This window comes from Sinohyriopsis cumingii, chromosome 15 (genome assembly GCF_028554795.1).
Source record: "Sinohyriopsis cumingii isolate HCF-2022 chromosome 15, ASM2855479v2, whole genome shotgun sequence".
NCBI lineage: Eukaryota > Metazoa > Mollusca > Bivalvia > Unionida > Unionidae > Sinohyriopsis > Sinohyriopsis cumingii.
This window is the reverse complement of record NC_142975.1, coordinates 99652514-99672108: the sequence shown is the minus strand read 5'-3', so window position 1 is coordinate 99672108 and position 19595 is coordinate 99652514. Positions and strand designations below refer to the sequence as shown.

Genomic DNA, 19595 nt, shown 5'->3' with positions numbered 1-19595 from the left:
TTATCACCGTCTCACACATACACTTCCAGATCTCAATCAACATTTAGGACTCAAACATTTTGGAAACTTATGAACCATTGTTATGTTCTTTATCACTTAGGTATGATTATGCCATGCATAATCCTGTTAAGATAGGGCTTTCAGAGTCATTTGTTTTCAGGTACTTTACATTTGTCTGACAAATCTTCGTATAGTAAAACTGTTCTAATTCAAGGAGTTATGTGTGACGTTGATAATGTTCCTCCCTATTGTGATAAACTGGCATCTGATGAACCGTACTTTTCAAAAGTCCAAATGTAATGTATATTCCCTTGTTTAGAATAAAACCAAATGGTGCCTATGATGCTCAAATAGTATATATATATATATATATATATATATATATATATATATATATATATATATATATATATATATACAGTATAAAGTTAATTATCCTTTGAACTATTATTTTATATGCAGGACTTTGAATGATAAACGTTTAAATCTGTATCCCTGTCTGATGCGATATTAAACTTAGAAATAAATGTATTCAATTTTCTGTTATGTAAATGGCATTTACTACAAATTGTTTCAGGCGAAACTGGAAAACCGTACAAATTTATTTCAAGTAATTTACAGTAGAACCAAATAACAATCTCCTGGTTACTTGGTTTCCATTGTGGCTTACAGCAGACGTTTGTTATTCAGATTAGCATGGACAACATATTATGGCAAAATGCTTCATTTGTACCTGGAGGAAAGGATGAAGAATTGTTTAATACAACAATCACAGAACAAAAGCCAAATACGATATATTACTTCAGAATATATGCATTTAATGTCAAGGGAAATGAAGAACTGTCAGATGATGTGATTTCAAGCAAAACATTATCAGATTAGTGACCAGGTACAATCTGTTTGCTCTTTGCTCTACAAATCAGATTGGACATTATAAGGCAGTTACCCCAATGATAGTTATATATTCCAGACATGACCAACATAAGTATGATCTCCATGTCATGATGTAATACAGGACAAGTTTATATTTCAAGGCAGAATGGACTCTATAATCTACTTTTTGAGGATAACTCCAGCCATAATTTTACACAATCAGGGCAGATATGTTCTTTATAACTTTGTAGAAACAATTAACACATTCCTTACTTTCTTCACGACATGTATACTGGCATTATTATGGGATGAAAATACTGCATGAGAAAAGGAAATGTTAACACACAAACTCAGCAAAAAATAAAGTGTAAAGTATGTGTGATAGCGACCATTTTATTACAGGGTTTACTATAGATACATACAATCATAATGTTTTATGGTCACATAACGATTACCTCAAAACTATCATATTCTTTATTTAGCAGACATTTAAATACGCATTACAACTACGTATTTTTATGACTAAAAAATGTAATTATTAAGATTAATTCAGTCACCATTTTTAAAAACTTCGGATTATTTAAATGTTATAACTGAGAATTCATGACGTGCTTTGATTTTTAATGTTTATTTACGTGTCTATGTCGATGACATTGGACATGTGTACTAATTGGTATATGATGGTAAGATTACTTTCAAAACTAGTATCTAATTGCTAAGTAATTTTCACAAAACAAAACTGTGTATAAATACACTTTGACATTGTGTTTTTTAAAATACTTCATCAATATATTTAGAGATCTGATGAAACTGTTAATATACATGTACAAGTCCCTTGATCATAATGATCACCATATTTAGGAATATTGTGATGATGCAATAATTTTCCTTTAAAGAGTTGGTATCATAGTTGTGGCAACACCACGATTATAACTATCATACTCCAAAAATACATCCTCATTATCACATCAAAGTAGGCCTCATTCGCATATCATCTTCAACCTCACATTTTATAAATATTGTGATGGTAGAATACATTTACATTTTAATAGTTGGTATCATAGTTCTCGCACCTTCACTATAATAATTAACATACTCGAATAAAATACATCCTCATTAACACATCAAACTAGGCCTCATGCATATATCATCCTCAGCATCACATTTTAGGAATATTGTGATGGTTAAACTAAATTTACATTTTAATAGTTGGCATCTTAGCAATGAAAACGTGCTGCGTATCACTGATTCTGATTTCATCATTCTGTTATTTGTGTCTGTATTGTGTACATTTTGATGCAGTACCAGTTTAGTTGTTTTTTTGTGTCTTAATTTAGCAAATTACATCAGATCATAGAAATAGTGATGTCATGAAACAGAAAACGATACCGAATATCTAAATTTCTATCGTAGATGCAGTACCATATCTTGTAGATTGAGATCAAAAAAGGGCTGGAGGATATGATAATGTTTAGTGATTTTCAAACATGTCAAGAGCAAGTTTAAACATGATCTGAAAAAAACTGTGCATCATTAGCTTGGTTAAAACTAATATGATGACATATATATCAATATAATATCTACATAACTTCCTTCTGAAATAGATACGAATGCCCAAGAAAAGATACTATAATTTTGATCATCCTGGCTGGGTACGCTTTTCAGCCTATTTTTGGTTTCATCCTATCAGTTCCTTCATAGTATTCATTATTGGTTATCTGTACTTCTACTTACTTAAACTGAATGATATTGAAAATAATCTAATCTATCCATTCCACGGGAGTGAGTCCATGTTCTTTGTTTGAAGGTTGTACTTTTTGCAGAACTGTTTGGGTGTTCTTTTGTTTTTCTGGGGAAAGGAGGCTCAGCTACTGAAATATAGTACGTATATTAACTAATAATATAAAGTCTTCTTTCACAATCATCCAGTCAGGATAATCGTTGTTTACATATTCCAGTGGTTGTTCTAAGTCAACATAATATGCAATTTATGACAGTAATGGACGAGAACGCTAGAACAAAGTCATTGGAAGTTTTTATAGCAATTACATTGTATTTATGTTGGCCAGAAAATATTATCCAATATTAATCCAGAATTACTTTGGTTAAGTACACAAGTATTAAATGCAATATCTCAATGAACATCTATACAGCATCATATCCTTTTTAAAAAGATATTCACCTTTTTATATTTCACAAATATATTGACAAGTTTAAATTATGAATTTTCATGAACATTTTATGAATATATTGATAACGAAATGTCATAAATATTTTATGAATATATTATTGGTGTATCAGAGTACTTCAATTGTTGATAAACAAAGTTCATTACATTTCAGGAACTTTAAAGATATTTTAATAGTTCATAAAAGTTCATCAGTGTGTTTGTGAATTTCATGTATGATGCATCACAATTCAAGAAGTGTTCGTGAACATAGTTTTGGAACTTTAATGAACATTTGTTCATGAACTTATAAGATTAACTATCATGAACATTTGAAGAACAGTCATGCACATGCATGAACAGTTTACAGAGTGTTCATGAAGTCATGAATTTGTTCTCGAGGGGCTTTTGGCTGCTTTTCGCGTCCCACACAAAACCTCTTGATGTGCCATCTTGTGGCATGCGTGCCGTAGGTTGCTGACCCTGGAATAAACAGGTCTGGATTTGCTGTAATGTTTAGGACTTCATATGTGACCTCTAAATATGTGGTATCCAGGAATTATCCAAATGGTACATTATGAAAGCATTTATCCATAGGTGTGAAATTAAAGGCATTCTGTAATATTTTGACCTGAATGGCAGTTTAGATTTATGAGAAATATTTAACTAGCACTCATTGTAGATTATGAAACAAAGATATTGACTAGAAAATAAATTAATACCTTACTAAAGTCAAACTTTGTAAATATTAATTTGAAAATGCTTTTAATATTAGTCGTAAAACAGTCAGTTTAAAATGTATGTGTTTTGTGCATGCCTTCTAATTTCATCTTGTTAATACTGGCACACTCTATGGTTATGCCATAAGACCCTTAGATCGCTTCGGGATTATACATATTTTACATTGACTGAGTTCTGAAACTTGTAAAAAAGTGGAGCAAAGCAGTGATGGTTTTTAGATTGATATTGATAGTGATGACGTCTCTTGCCATGATATGATTTTTATAAGCAGGGATAGTATCAGTCATAGAACTAATTTACATGTATATCTTTTCAGAACTTGAAGAACACCAGCCTACTGATCCACAACAAATCTTTATTATTGGAGGTGCAGTTGGTGGTGGTGTAGCTGCTATAGCCGTACTAGTTGTTTTGATACTGTTCTTAAGAAGACGAACTTCATTATCAGGTAGGAATTATTCTCCTGTTCTAAAAAGAAATACAATAATTCATAACATAATGATTGTGATGATGATAATAATCATTTACTTTATCTAAAGAAGACTGCTAAATATTCTAACTCTTATTAGTATTTATTCTACAACTATGCAAGCTCACTATACCGAAGGCATGAACGATAAATCCACGATAAAGTCACAGAAAAGAACTGGAGCCAACATAAGCTAGTTAGTAAGTACCTTCTTTGCTAGCATACTCTTGAAATCGAACATGAGTTTGATATTGTGATATGTTCTGTTGTCATCAAAATCATCACTAATGCTTAAAAAAACCCATCGAAGACACTTACCTTTTATGGACATGATCAATGTGTGCCCAGTCATATAAATGTTTGGTGAAAAGACAGATACTGGTTCACCAATACTAGTCCTTTTATGTCATATAATGCCATTTTTATTCCCATACCCCAACACTAAAGTCTTTTCAAAATAGTCTGTCTTTACTGGTCAGTTCATTTTGATCTGTCCACGTGAAGATACACAAGATGAATCATGTGTTCAAAATGGATGCAGTACGTTGATACCAGTTGTTATATTTAAACAGGAATGACAGCACCATTTTACACTAACGTTTAATCAAGTAATACAAATAATTGTACTTCTTTTGTGTAAAAGCGTTGATCTTTTGAATTAACCTTGAGCATTAATATTAAGGTTGGTAGTTTCTTCTCAGTTCCATACAAGATGTTACATTTTATAAAAGAAAACCAACGCCCAGCAGTGTGTATAACAATTCCATGCAGTCTGTAGAACAACACCCTGCAGTCGTTATAGCAATGCCTTGCATGCATGGTGACATAATTGGGCCAATTGTAAACAATACTCTTACTTAAACCATACAAGATCTACTAAAATAAACAATTTGTCATTTGTCCAAGTTCAGGCATCAAATGACTTGCGAAGAGCAAATCTGACTCGCGTTCAATCGATGTATGACCTACTTCAGTGTTTCCTTATTGATTAAACTAATGTATGATTATGAATCATCGCAGTTGACTTGTTTTCAATGCTTTGTATTGTTTATTTATAAATCACATTATGTATAGGATTAGTGTGTGATGTGATTTTGATTTTTAAAGTAGCTTAACAATGTTTCAGTTATATCGTTACGATGTCTGCAATGTGGCAGTTTATAGTGATGTCTAGCACTGTGGCATGATGCCGCAGACATGTAGCATGTCTCACCCAGTCACATTATCCTGATACCATGCCGACCAGTCCTAACACTAATATCTTAATGCTGAAGGCCAAGCGAGGCAGCTGTTAGTACCATTTTTGTAAGTCTCTGGTATGACTCGGCCGGGGATCGAACCCACGACCTCCCGAATCCGAGACGGACGCTCTAACCACTAGGCCACCGGAGCGGTATGTATTGGATTTTATATATATATATATATATATATATATATATATATATATATATATATATATATATATATATATATATATATATATATATATATATATATATATACATACATATATATATACATACATATATATATGTATATAGTATAAGCATGTATGTAGCTCAACTCAAACCTCTGGCAACATTGCAACATTTCAGTTTGCCATTTACACCTTGTTGCCAGGAAGTTTCATGTGTGATGGGGTCTGACATCAAGATATACTTTCAGTTTGACATTGACATAGAAAGGCGTGCTGGAGGCTGACCTTCTCCATCACACCATTGACGTCCATCCCTCTGTTAGATTGTATAGGTCCTTTGTTAACTCGCACCCTTGCTTATAGTTTGATCAATGTTTTTGGAATCTGTTGTGTCTGAACTATCGAGGAATCAGTGTACGATACGCATATCCTTGTTCATAGCAATTATTTCATGTACCCAACTTTGTGCACATTTGTTCCATTATTCCAATTTTTTAAAACATTTATATTCAGCTGCTGGTCTCTTGTTAGAGAAATAAAGTTTATATGCAAATATTGTAAAGAATGGACATAAATAACGTAGATTTTTAGAAAATAAATTGCACCATACACCAGTTATTTTTTTTCCCAAAATTGTATGGATATTTATTTTAAACATTTATTTCCCAAAACAAGAATTATTTTTGCGGCAAGAAAGTTTCATCTTGTAATCCAAATCATCAATTAAATTTTAGTTAAACATTTTAATATATTGATGGTAATATATTTATTCCATTTTGCAATGTAACATATCTCCTGTCTTGTAACTGTCTAATAAACATTTGTACTCTGACAACCAAGAACTTTGAAACTTAGTAGCACATTTTGCTGGGGTTTTTTGCTGGTACATCTAACTCAGAATTTCACATTTTTGTTGAAATATCATCTGCTGTTTCCACCATTTCTTTATCCCATTTATTTCCCACCTCCCCGCCATTAATTGTATGTCACTACGTGGTTCATAGCCTCCTCTGGAATGGGACCAGGGATTGCACATGCACATATTTAAATTTTTGCATACACTGGGAGCATTTATGTCAGCTTGAACCTTGCTTCATTTCCTTTTTCACCTGCTGGCAACTGTTCTGCAAAGTTTACTTGCCAGTTAGAACGTTTGGTGAAAATTGAGTAATTTAGTCACAGCTTGTAAACCTATTTATCATAAGCAAGTGTTATCTTTTTACCACATTGTTGTGAATTGGTATAAATGAGCATTGCATTGTAGAAATCAGTGCTCCTTGGAAGTAAATCAAAATGGTGGCAACCATCATAGTAGCTTTCAAGTAAATCTTGTTACTGCTACTTCTTAAGAACATATGATCATATCAATGTGAGGTTATCAGGTGAAAGACTTCTTATCATGTCTTGTTGACCTAAACTTAAAATGGTGCCAGTCTGTTCACAAATTGGGTGGCCTTGTAAGTTATATTAAATTTGTTTGTCCTGCTATGCTTGCATGGAAAGTCATATTAACATCAATGTTTTTCCCAGAAGACTTCTTATTATCTAAACAATATTGGTACTGCTCACACTTTCAGTCTAGCTGCCACTGCTGCCATCTTAGGAACCTTGGTATCACAGGACCAATCTTATCAATATCGGTCTTTACTATACAAAGACTTCTTGCAAGGTCTATTGGGTCCAAAATGAAAATGCTCCAGCTGTTATATCCAATATGGCCACATTATTTGCCAACTCAAAACTTGTAAACACTATTTCTAAATGACCTTGAATGATGCTCAATTGTTCGTAAATGCAAGTGTTATCACATCCATTATGGCTTCCACAATGATTATCTCGAAAAAGTGTTGGATTTATGGCGACATTTATTGGGTTACTGGTCATAGAGACATTATACCTTCAACAATAACTTCTTATAATCTCTCCTTGGGTCTGAGTGGACTGGATGGCTACTAAAACTTAGCCATCTTGGCAATCAGTGTATGGTATTATATATTGTGTAGTCTGCCATTTTTTTAGCTTTAATACTGACATGGCTGGGTAACCAGCGGTATTATGAGTTGTGGATGGTATACAGCTAGGTATGATTAATGGTAAAACTAGTCAACAATGGGTTTACCAACTTTTTATTGCGCAATGACTAAAGTACTTATAGCAAATCAGAGAAAATGATATAGTTCTAATATATGTCATGGCAGGGTTTATTACCCTGATTTTAGCTGACATAATGATGTTCCAGGAGGCAACGAAATTTGTATAGTGTACTTTTTACAAATGAAGGTTGTAACAGTCTTTTCACAATCCTTTGAGCCATCAGTGTAAATATTTGTGTAGTTCGTAAATTCATAGAAAGGTACATCATAATAATATTAAACAATAGAAGGATTTGTCTCAGATGTTTTCCTGCTTGCACAGTGAAAAGTACTTTGGGTTATCTTAAGTGTTATAGAAACTTGAAAAATCAGTTTTTGTATAGTCAAGACTGGAATATGTTCTATTGCCAAAGGTTATGAGTTTTGTTTTGGTTTTCTGGATTGTATTTGAGCTTTAAAACAGAGATAAAAGCAAGGTTCAAAGGGTTGGATCTAAATAATATAGGACATATTGTAAACTTGAAAATATTCTTGAAGGACATGATGAAGGTGGGTCATTCACTTCAGCCAAAAGGCCGTCACATGGTGATGTACTAAATGATTCCAGAGTGAGTCATATTGCTTGATGATGAATTAAGTTAGTCGGCTTAGAAGATGATAGAATTGCACCATATTTTTTTGGCAAGGTTTAATAACCAGATTTTGGCTGAACATATTGGTGCACCATGAGGCAACCTAATTTGTATAGTGTAATTTCTACAAATGAAGGTTGCAGCGGCCTTTCAAAATCCTTTCAAAAGAAAGGGTACATTTTTGTTTAGTTCTTAAACTTGTAAAGATATTCATCATAAGAGTATTGAAAAATGGAAGGATTTGTCTCAGATTGTTCCTTCTTACATAGTGAAAAGTTATATTTGTTGTTTTAGGTGTTACAGAAACTTGAAAGTTCAATTTAGATATTATCAAGACTGGACTATGCTCTAATGCTGAAGGCTGTTAATGACAGTTTTATTTGTGTATACTGTATTATATTTGATTTGGAAAACAGTGAGGTGAGAGCTTGTGAATGGTTTATTATGCAGTCTGGCATACAATAAATGTAAAACTATTCAACGGGATTATTAACATTTGAATAGGTATCGCCGTTATGTCTTGCAAAGTGTTTCAAGTTTGGCCCAGTCAAACTTTAATTTCGAGTGTGAAATGGGCTAATTGATGATACAGTTGATGTTCTTTAGAGAGATTGGGAAGAGAGGCTATCAGTGACCTTCCGATCATAATCCAAATTAGAGATTAATGAGGAATAACAAACTGTCTAACCTAGACATGGATACGTACCTGTTACAGATGTAAAATACATTAGTTACCTGATGATATATAGACACAAATCATGTCTTGAAATAAAATCTTCTACATTGTTACAATTCTCAAAAAATGTTATAGGCACTGACAGTTCTGAACAGAAAAAATATAGTATCAATTAGCTGTTGAATGAAGATGTCTAATTCATTTGATTTGTAAGTTCATGTTTTGTGGTATATTAATGAAATTAAATTAAATCATTCGATGAAGTGTGGATCTTACAGCAATGCCAAGAAACGTTTGTTTCAGCAAAATGGCATAACGAGGAAGCTCTTTCAGAAGTCCTGTCAACATTTCAAAAGTAGTTGTTTAAAAAGAAGCAATTTTGAATTGTGGGTATTATCTCTATTTTAAAAGATTTTTCTGGAGACTTTGTACTTTAAGATTGTGTTTATTTAAAAGCAGAACAATATCTTTGTAGTTGGCTGTAAGTCCAGAGCAATTCCATTTTTCAACGTTCATCATTATGAAATAATAATAGAGACGGTGTACTAATTAGGATAGATCTTATGGAAGGGACTCCTTTATGTGCCTGAGACCTAGGTTAGCAGAGGGATTAAAAGTGCTCGTCTTTACCACTCAGTACTGTCTCACCTGTCGAGATGGATTCAGGTCTAGGGTTTCGTTGATGTGGGCGTATAAGAAAGCTTGCCAGCAGCTCCCAGTGGTTCAGTGGTTCTTACCATGGTACTCCTGAATTGTACTTCCACTAGGTATACTGTCTGCCATGTATAGGCCATCATGGGCTGAACAATGCCATTAATCCTGACTACAACAACTACTTCTATATGCTTCTTATCAGGAGCAAGTATAGGGTTGTTTTGTTTGTTTGCGTGGTGTCACTTTTAGTACACAGGGCAGTTACGTCTGCTACCTTGTCCCCAAAGTCATGAAACCTGTTATGCAGCTGTATAGGGTCATCAGACCATTGGTGCTTCATGTTAGAGTTCAGAGGTTTTTGCATAGTTGGTGCTTTAAGTGTTGGAACACTATTGAATATTGTTTATGTGTTGTGTTTTTTTCTAAGGTTTATAAAGAGGATTATTGAAATGTGTTGCTACATAAGGAGGATTTTCCAGAGTCGTTTTAACGTTTTTAATTATCAGACTATTCTTCACCATAATTGAGAAGGTTGGACCATGTTGGCCGGTCCTAGGTTCTTTCATCATTCGTGATCTCTAAAATGGGATATTTGAAGTGCATTTCACTCTTTGAATTTACTTCCGTCATCAGATGTTGTAGTTCTTTGAGTATACGATATGGTGATTTCCACAATGTATAAAAAAGTATGGGGTTTTCTTTAATCATGTTTCTGATGGAAAGAGTAGTTGATTCATCGACATACAGGGGTTTTAGGACATCTGTCTTTACGGTAGTCATACTTCTGACATCTGATAAAATCAAATTGGATTTTGGTTGTGTATATTAAACTTGACCTGCTAAAATCCAGCTTTTACTACATTTGGTAGTATTGTCGTGTAAATGTAATGGTGTTGGTGGCCTGCAAATGTATATCTGTTTTCAAATGGATTTGACAAATTACAGTGACATTTTAGTTCTTCATGAAATTCAATGACTTCTGTATTGATGAGTCCCAACATGTCATGGCAGCAAATTATGCCTATTGTTCATGTGTGTGTGATTTCCATTTTTAATGTTGCTTTCAAAGATTTTCAGTCATATAGCTACGATGTCTGAAGTGTGGCAATTTATAGTGATGCCTAGAACTGTGACATCATGATGCAGACATGTAACATGATATCCCACCCAGTCACACCAGGCCGACCAGTACTAACACTAACTTCTTAATGCTGAGCGCCTAGCAAGGCAGCTGTATGCACCATTTTTATAAGTCTATGATATGTCTCAGCTGGGGTTTGAACCTCTGACCTCGCGCATCTGTGACGAATGCTCAAACCACTTATATCAGAAAGTCTTAAAATTTTGGATATATTTAGCCCGTGCTCTTCATTTGCACTCCACAGGCAAACTACCTGATTCTAATTGGCGTTTTTAAATCTTTTCGGTGTGCCAGCATGCTTAGGTCTACATTTTTCAGATACAAATATACTAGTTTGAAAAACAGTCTGATGCATCTTGTGGCTGCTTGATCATGAAGATAATTGAATGAATCCTTGCCAAATGGTTCATCATCAGAGTCTGGCAGAGGCTTACTTTGTTTTGGGGTTGGGGTATTCAGTTGAACTATTGATTATTTTCCATCATGCATTTGTTGTAAATTCATGACCTATGTTCAACCACCCACCATATACTTCAGGAAGGCAACACTAATCAACTGACAGGGATAGATAGATGGTATACTTACCAGGTATATTCACCACTAGATTGATACCTTAACTTGCCGTATATTGATATACTTTCTGAATAGGATACAGAGAGGAAAAGACAGGAGGAAACTGTATGTGGCAACATTCATATAAAAAAACATACAGCGCAAAAGGTTAAAGTAAAAAAATAACAAAAGTAAATAAGTCTTCGTATGGCTTAGGATGACACGCCGATTTCTCAAGACCAAACCCATCACAACCACCTGTCTAATAAAAATAGAGGCCATAGTAGTGTGTTGTATCGATAAGCTATCCATGGGTCTTCTGTTTACTCAACTAGGAACCTTAACTGCATTGGTATGGGTAACAGCCCATGGTCAAAAGGTTGCCTTCATTCAATCGCCTCTTAAGCATGCAACGAGGATTGTTTCAATACAATTCTAAAAACATGGACTCACAGGGGGTGATAGCTGTTTGGTTCTAAACGAAAATAGTGCCTCCTGTAAATCCAATACAATGGCATGATGGCTGTCATGAAGCTCACTATTGTCCATAATCCAATGGTCATACTGATGTTGGTTTTGACCACAAGACTTCTTATCATGCCTACTTGATCCTAAGTGAAACTGGTGCTAATGTACGATTCAAGATCCAGTATTTTCTTATCTTGAAGGTTAGGAACTTATTTTTGCCCAATAGTGTATCAGTCTTATTGGGGTGTCTTATTGATGTTAGTTGTTCTAGTTTTGGGTTGAACGCCAATTCCAGCACATAATATTTTAAACATGGTAACCAGTATAAGCGTTGGAGAAATAACCAGGGAAATCCCCGGTAAGAGTCATTGACCCATAGGAAGGTACTGGCCACTTTTCTCGTATACCCAAACTGGTTGATCCCGAGACTCAAAATCCATGTCGGTACAGTAAAGATGGCAGTGATTCGTGAAGTCAAACAGTTTTGAACACTGAGCTACACAGGGCCCTTGAGTCTTGTAATAAATTGCATGTTGGTATTTTTTCATTTTATTTTTCAGAACAAAGCATGGGTAGAGAACACACTCAAAGGTATGTAAACCACAATGCATTGTGCTATCGCAATTTTAAGGCTACTAGAGTCATTCATGCTGATAGTTTACCATCAATTTTTTTATGCATGTCATCTCCCATTTTAACTGACTCTGTATCTCTGTCATCAATTAATAACATTTCATAGCTTGATTCATCTAACTTGACGATTAGTCCGTATTTACCCACATATAAGTTGATTCCTTGTTAACAGAAGACCTGAGCTTAGTCTTCTAAGCGACTTATATTTGAATTATGTCATTGAAAACACTTTATTATATGTCATTTCATTTTACCCATGCCAGAAAACATTCTCAAAAATGAAAATAATGTGCATCAATAATTATCATTTTGGAGACGAGATTTTATTAACAATTGGATCTGACATTGAGAGGGATTTTAAAATATTCAATGATTTTTAGTATTAAATTAATGTACATCATACTGAATTGTGGTAAAGACTAGCGAAGCACACACCAATTGTATAAATCATCTTGGCATCATAAGATATCGCTCCATGGTAGTTGGAGCAGTCAACCCGTATAAATTATATCACTGAATATTCTTTTGATATAAATTAACCTGGGTTAGAATAACCGAATTATGTGGAGATTATCTGAAAATTTTAGTCCGTATGGTTGTCCAATTACTTACATCCCCATCAACAATGAAAAAGGCTTAATTAGCTGTTCAAAACTGGATAAAGCCCTAATTAGCTTTTGTGAAGAATTGCTTTGTTACAATATATTACAAAACACAATACCGTAGCTGTTATTCTTCAAGGAAAAATGAGCACATTTACCGAGTACAAACGTGTGCTCTCTCTATATCTCCATATAAAATTTAGACAGCTTCTCCAACCACCATGGGTCAACATCACCTGATATGACTGGGTGAGTTCCCCATAGAACAAGTTCTCGCAAGGTGGCTTCTCCATGTTTTGGGGCAAAGTATTAAGCACTGGTACTATACAATGTTTATATTTGATTATATATGTGCATTAGAATAGACAAGTTGGAAAATGAATAACTAGGAAATGACACGTATTATATCTAATTTTCATTGTACTTCATGATAAATATATATGCCCTGATATGAGAAAGAGAGGTTTCAGCTCAATTATAAACTGTATTGTTTGGTTACCTGACACTTGTCATCTTATTCGTGAGACTGAGCACAAATCAGATTCAATGGCACCCAAATACAGTACATGCACTTGCTGATCAATGGTAAACTTTTCTATAGATAATGGATCAGTCATTCTATTCAACAAAAATAATTACATAGCATGCTAAATGGTAATTCTTCAGATTTAATGTAAATAGGGTCTCTATGGATATAAAAAGTGTGAATCGTTTAACTTTCAAAATGAAGGAATATAGTGTGTATTTTAATAGTATCCCTTTACTCTTTAATTCTTTTAATGTTTCCTTTCTTTGACGAAAGCTTCAGGAAAAGAAGATCAGTTAAGTACAAAATGTCATAATGAAGGGGTGAAATCTTTCATATCGGAGCATAGTTTATTTTGATTACAAGGTGCAAGAAGAAATCCTAATGGAATAAAAATGCCTCCATCCCTGTCGTCAAAACAAAACTGTTGAAATAAACATTTCAGCACAAGACATTCAATTTCCTTATTGCGTGTAATACTGAAATGCGATACATATATACTCTAATATTCATGAAACTAGATGTTATCATAGTTTTCGAGCACAATGGCCCGACGTCACAATTGGTACCCTATCTTTAACACAGGAAATGATCATGTCAGCCTCCTCAGATATTTCCAAACGTCCATAATTCTTTCTAAATGCTGTGTGTGGCACCCATTAGGCACTTTTACCTACTTTAATTATGTTGACCTGAAAATATGTTGAGTTACAGATAACATAGAATTCGCCATGCTCTACTCTGTGAAACAAACTATAGTGAAAAGATGAAGCCACGTTATTGATTTGACTTCATTTTATATTTAACATTGAAGAAAAGTACAACATTTGCAAAATGACCTATTCAACTATACTTCACTTCAACGTTTAGGGTGGCAGACATGTTATTTGTATACCCAATCACATGAAGCTTGTTATACCATACTGAGTAGGGTCTATTTAATGGTTTTTCACACAAACAGGAAGTTAAATTTTTCAAAATAAAATTATAACAATGAATTATCTTGATAATAAAATATACATGTAAACTACCAACGCAATATGTTTTAAATTTGTCATCATATGTTTAACTTGTTGATAATCATGATAAGTCATATTTTAATGAAACATTTCTACAGGAAGAATTGTTTAAAATTAAACGTCCAAACTGATTTGGGTTAATTCCTTGTTTGATATACCATTATTTACACTTGCTATTTATGCTTGGAGCTTCTAAAAGCAAAATTGTTATTGCACTTGTAAAGATTAAATTCTGTAGTCAACATTATTATTTCTACTGCTGTTGTTTAAATGGTCAACATCATCATTATCATTAGCAGCAGCACCGGTAGTTGTAGTAGTATAAGTAGTATTAGTAGGGCATTAAATATACATTGCAAACCATCTCCATTGATGGGAACACATAAACTTCCCACCCATTTAAATAAAAGAAACATGAATATAATGCATGTATTAAGAAGAGGTGTGGATGAAATAATATTTTAAAACAATAGATTTATTTCAGCATGTTTCTAGCATGCAGAAACATGTATATCTCTCAAATTGTAATTGTAGTTTTAATTTTTTCAGTATCGTTGGAAGCTTTGAGTTTTTCCATTAAAACATACATGAGAATCAGTGAGGCATATTCAACGTGGGGTACTCACCAATATATGTAATTTATAAATTCTTTTAATTTTAATATGAAATCTGTGAAATCAAACTATCCTGACATTTTTTGTTTAAAAGACTGTCTTCCCTGGGTACCATGTAGTTTTAAATGAAACAGCCATTATCATAATTCTAATCAGTTTCCTAAGATATGAAAACTGTTAAAAAAACATGTTGAAGGATTTCCTTTGATAATATGTTCTTAAAGTTGCGAAGATGCTCAATAGTCACAATGAATTGAAAATGTTCCAAAACTCTCAATTATTGTGTATATGTTTCACATAAATGGACCACGATAACAGTCATTACCAGGATCACATGATATCGAAACCATTTTTCTTGATTTCTTATTATTCAGAATACAAAGCTTTTATCAATATGACACTGACAAAATATGATTGTTCATCGAATGGTAAATAATGTCTAATGATTGCTGTTTGATGCATTCATACATAAATTGATAGACACCAAGACGATATAAAATAAAGAAGATTCAGGCAAGAAAATGAATATACACTGAAAACAGCAACCTTTTTAAATCTATAAGCACAATAAATATAGGACAATGCAGCCATGAGGATATGAAAGATCTGGCAGATTCAGTCAAATACAGGAAGTAAGATGCAGACATTAGGCGTTTCAGCAGGAATAGTAGTAGAAGCAGAACAGACATGGATTGACGAATTGATTTTATTCTGCATGAACATGGAAATACAAACATTGAACTTATTGTGCGTCATTGTCTGTCCTAAATGAAATGCACGAAATGAAAGAAACATTGTGCAGACTACAAAGTTAAAACATGAAGAACTCACAATCCACTTGAATAATCTTTACTCACATTTCATAACCTCTAATTGCATAGATACAGTACCAATATGGTTGCAGTACCAGCACCCAACACACCAATCTCAGGTTACTAACTTTTGCATTTTTGTTAGTTCTAGATAGAGGGTAATTAGTCTTGAGAATTACTATTTTATAAGGAGATATGACCATTTTTTCATTCACGGAGTAGTTATACCGTCTGAGTATCAGTTTGTTACTTGATCGAGGTATTTATTACTTCATTTCCTCTTGTTACAGGAAAACAAATCTAGCCATACAACCAGGATATAAAACACGAGTTGGCAACATAATGGGTTTTGTGACTCTGGCTATATGCCTCCACAAGCCACATTCCCCTGCAAATATTTTCATCTTGTATTTTTATTTTTTGTCAGTACATCAATTAGGATATTGTTTATACTTACCAGCGTCCTCATTTTGTAGTGATACAGTATTAATTTCACTCTAACACTCATATAAGTTCATGTTAGTTCAACATGATGTTTCAGCATGTCAGCATGAAATGTTTTCACTCTCCCACAACCTTATTCTGTTAGGGCTGTTTCATGTTTCACCTCTTTCAAAATCAAAATTGGGCCCCGAGTGGCCGAGTGGTCTAAAGCGCTCTATGTTACGGATCACTGCCATCTCACCTCTGTCTGCGTGGGTTCGAGTCTAGGATTCGGCCAATGTGGGTATGTGAGAAAGCTTGCCAGTAGCTTCTCGTGGGTCGGTGGTTCTTCCCGGTGTTTTCCCGGGTTCTTCCTCCACCATTTATACTGGCCGCCATGCATAGTCTATCGTGTGCTGAAAATGGCGTTAAACCTAACAACAACAACAACAACAAAAATCAAAATCAATCGGATAAATCGGTTCACCATGTAAGTACCTATGATTGGCATAGATAAGTGTTAACACATAATCTCCTTGTTCAGATTTCTTATCCATTGTCCCATGAATACGCATTGTCATGAAAACTTGAATACACTTATTATTGATGATCCAAACATTTTGTATCTAGGTACACATGCAAAACACGTGTTTCATTTGAGCCTAAAAAGCACCGCTCCGTTGGCCTAGTGGTTAGACCGTCCGCCTCAGTTGCGGCAGGTTGTGGGTTCGATCCCCGGCCAAGTCATTCTAAAGACTTACAAAAAAGTTACTAATCACTTCCTCGCTTGGCGCTCAGCATTAAGAGGTTAGTATTAGGACTGGTTGGCCATGTGTCATGATAATGTGATTGGGTTGGACATTATGCTACATGTCTGCGGCTTGATGCCCCAGTGCTAGACATCACTATAAACTATAAGCTGTCAAACTGGAGACATCGTAGCAATATGACTGAAAAACTGTTAAACTTCTCAACATCATGTCTGCTTGTATCCCTGATATATGAATGGCTCTACTAAAGTCTCATCTACGCACTCAGTTGCAATATTTGGTGAAGAGACAATCTATGGGTACCAAATGGCGTATTAAGGTTACAATGTAATATTTCCTCATGTTAGTAATCGGAAAGATAGGATCAACGATGTCATCAGCTAGTCTCTATCACAGGAATTGTAACAATAACTCATTCGATTCTTCTCATTTTCCCCTTTGATATTGTTTACCTGACAAATGTAACATGATTTGGATAAGCAAACAATATAAGTATTCAACCAAGGCCAATAAAGCACAACAAACAATAGAAATGGCATTTAGTTCCATAGATAGTTAAGCACATGGACAAACCCCTTTGGACTTAATGGCTAATAATTTCACTGTTGAAAGTTTAAAACTATAAAAGAGTTTGAAGACATGTAACAAATATATGATAACTTTGAACATGAAACACCCTTACCAACAACATGCCCATTTCATCCATTTCAGCTCATCAAATGATGATTACCAACCGTCACACATTATATTACCATCACAACTCAATTATCAAGAAAGATAATATATTGCCACGTAACATTTGTAATGATTGTATGGATGCCTGTATGAAACACTAGAATAATGACTAAACAAAAAATTAATTACAGCAGCGCACCTGGTTTGCCGTATGAATCTGTTTTGAAAGATTGTTGGCATACAAATTAAACTTTTGACAGTCTATAACCAGTGGGATTAGATGTGGTGTGAGTATGATCTTTCACATGCATACTGAATCAAGTAATGAATAATGCAGATACCAGAATGACAGTTTAAGAATTAATGGAGATCATGATTCTTGAATATCATTGTAAATCGTTATGTACATCACATCAGTAATTTATATCTGTCAGCTATGAGCCAATACATGCCACTTAAAACCTTAAGCGAGGGACAAATTAATTAGTTTGAAAAGAACTTCTTACAAATGTTAATGACGGAAGCTAGTGATCATATAGGGGGTGTTGCTGTAAAGGTTTTCACAATAGTTTGCTTTTGAACTTCAGTCTCATTACTTGTACAAGTATACTGAGTGCTTGTCACAATATTAAATGATTATTTTCTAAAGAACAATTCTTTAATGAATATTTCTCAATGACAGATACGTGAAAACAAAGCCTGAATGGTTCAAGGTGTTAACATCAATCGGGGTATTATTGGAAGAATAATAAATAAACTGCAATATCATGACTTGTCTATTAAGTTTTCCTGCTAAGCGGAATTAACGTAAACAAATAACCTCATTTGCTATTTTGTAGCAACTGCGTTCAACATCCATGTATGTGATCGTACATCGTCATGCAAAGTAACAGCACCGGGGAGCAAACAACCTAAGGGCCCCAGACATAGGTGAAACTAACATATACAAAAATATGCAAGGATCTGAATCATTAACCAATCGTTGTAGGAAAAACTTGTTTATTTTCCAATTGTTCAATTTTGTGGCGTCGATGTTGTATTCTACTGAACCAGACAACGCTTATTTTTAGTCACCGGTTACAAAACATAGCTAGTATTAACAAACTATTTTGATTATGTAGTTGTTTACTGATCAATACGCTGAAAAATTATTATTTGGTAGAGCCTTTTCGATGTAGCAGAATTGGTTATACCTGTAGCTACTTTTGTACAAAAACTGTATTAAGAACAAATTATTTTCCAACAGAGCACATGGACTTAAACTATTGTTTCACCGGTATGGAGACTGGTTGATTTAAAAAGATTGGTGGTTTTGTGTGTTTTCCAGCTTTTCCACTTTACTATTCTCACTTGGGGTTATTGCTTGAAGCATTGCAAGGTTGTTATCTTTTTTATTTGAGTTTATATGATCATTTAAACACTCGTAAATACATATGTAGACAAGATAAATTTGTATATTTTTTACGTCCAGAAATTCCAATACAGATCATAATGTAACCAAACTTATTAATATTTCCTACATTCATTTTTAGACGACAATGTCATATAACACCCTCTTTGCTTGCTTTGTAATTAGTAGATAAGAGGAACTTCACAACTCATCAATGTTATTGATTCAATCTGTGCTTGTTCCATTAT

The 19595-nt window shown here is 34.0% G+C and overlaps 1 pseudogene; it reads left to right on the top strand.

The window, feature by feature from the left end:
- Nucleotides 1-19595, top strand: part of LOC149782382 (hemicentin-2-like) — a 72569-nt pseudogene that overhangs the window by 35757 nt on the left and 17217 nt on the right.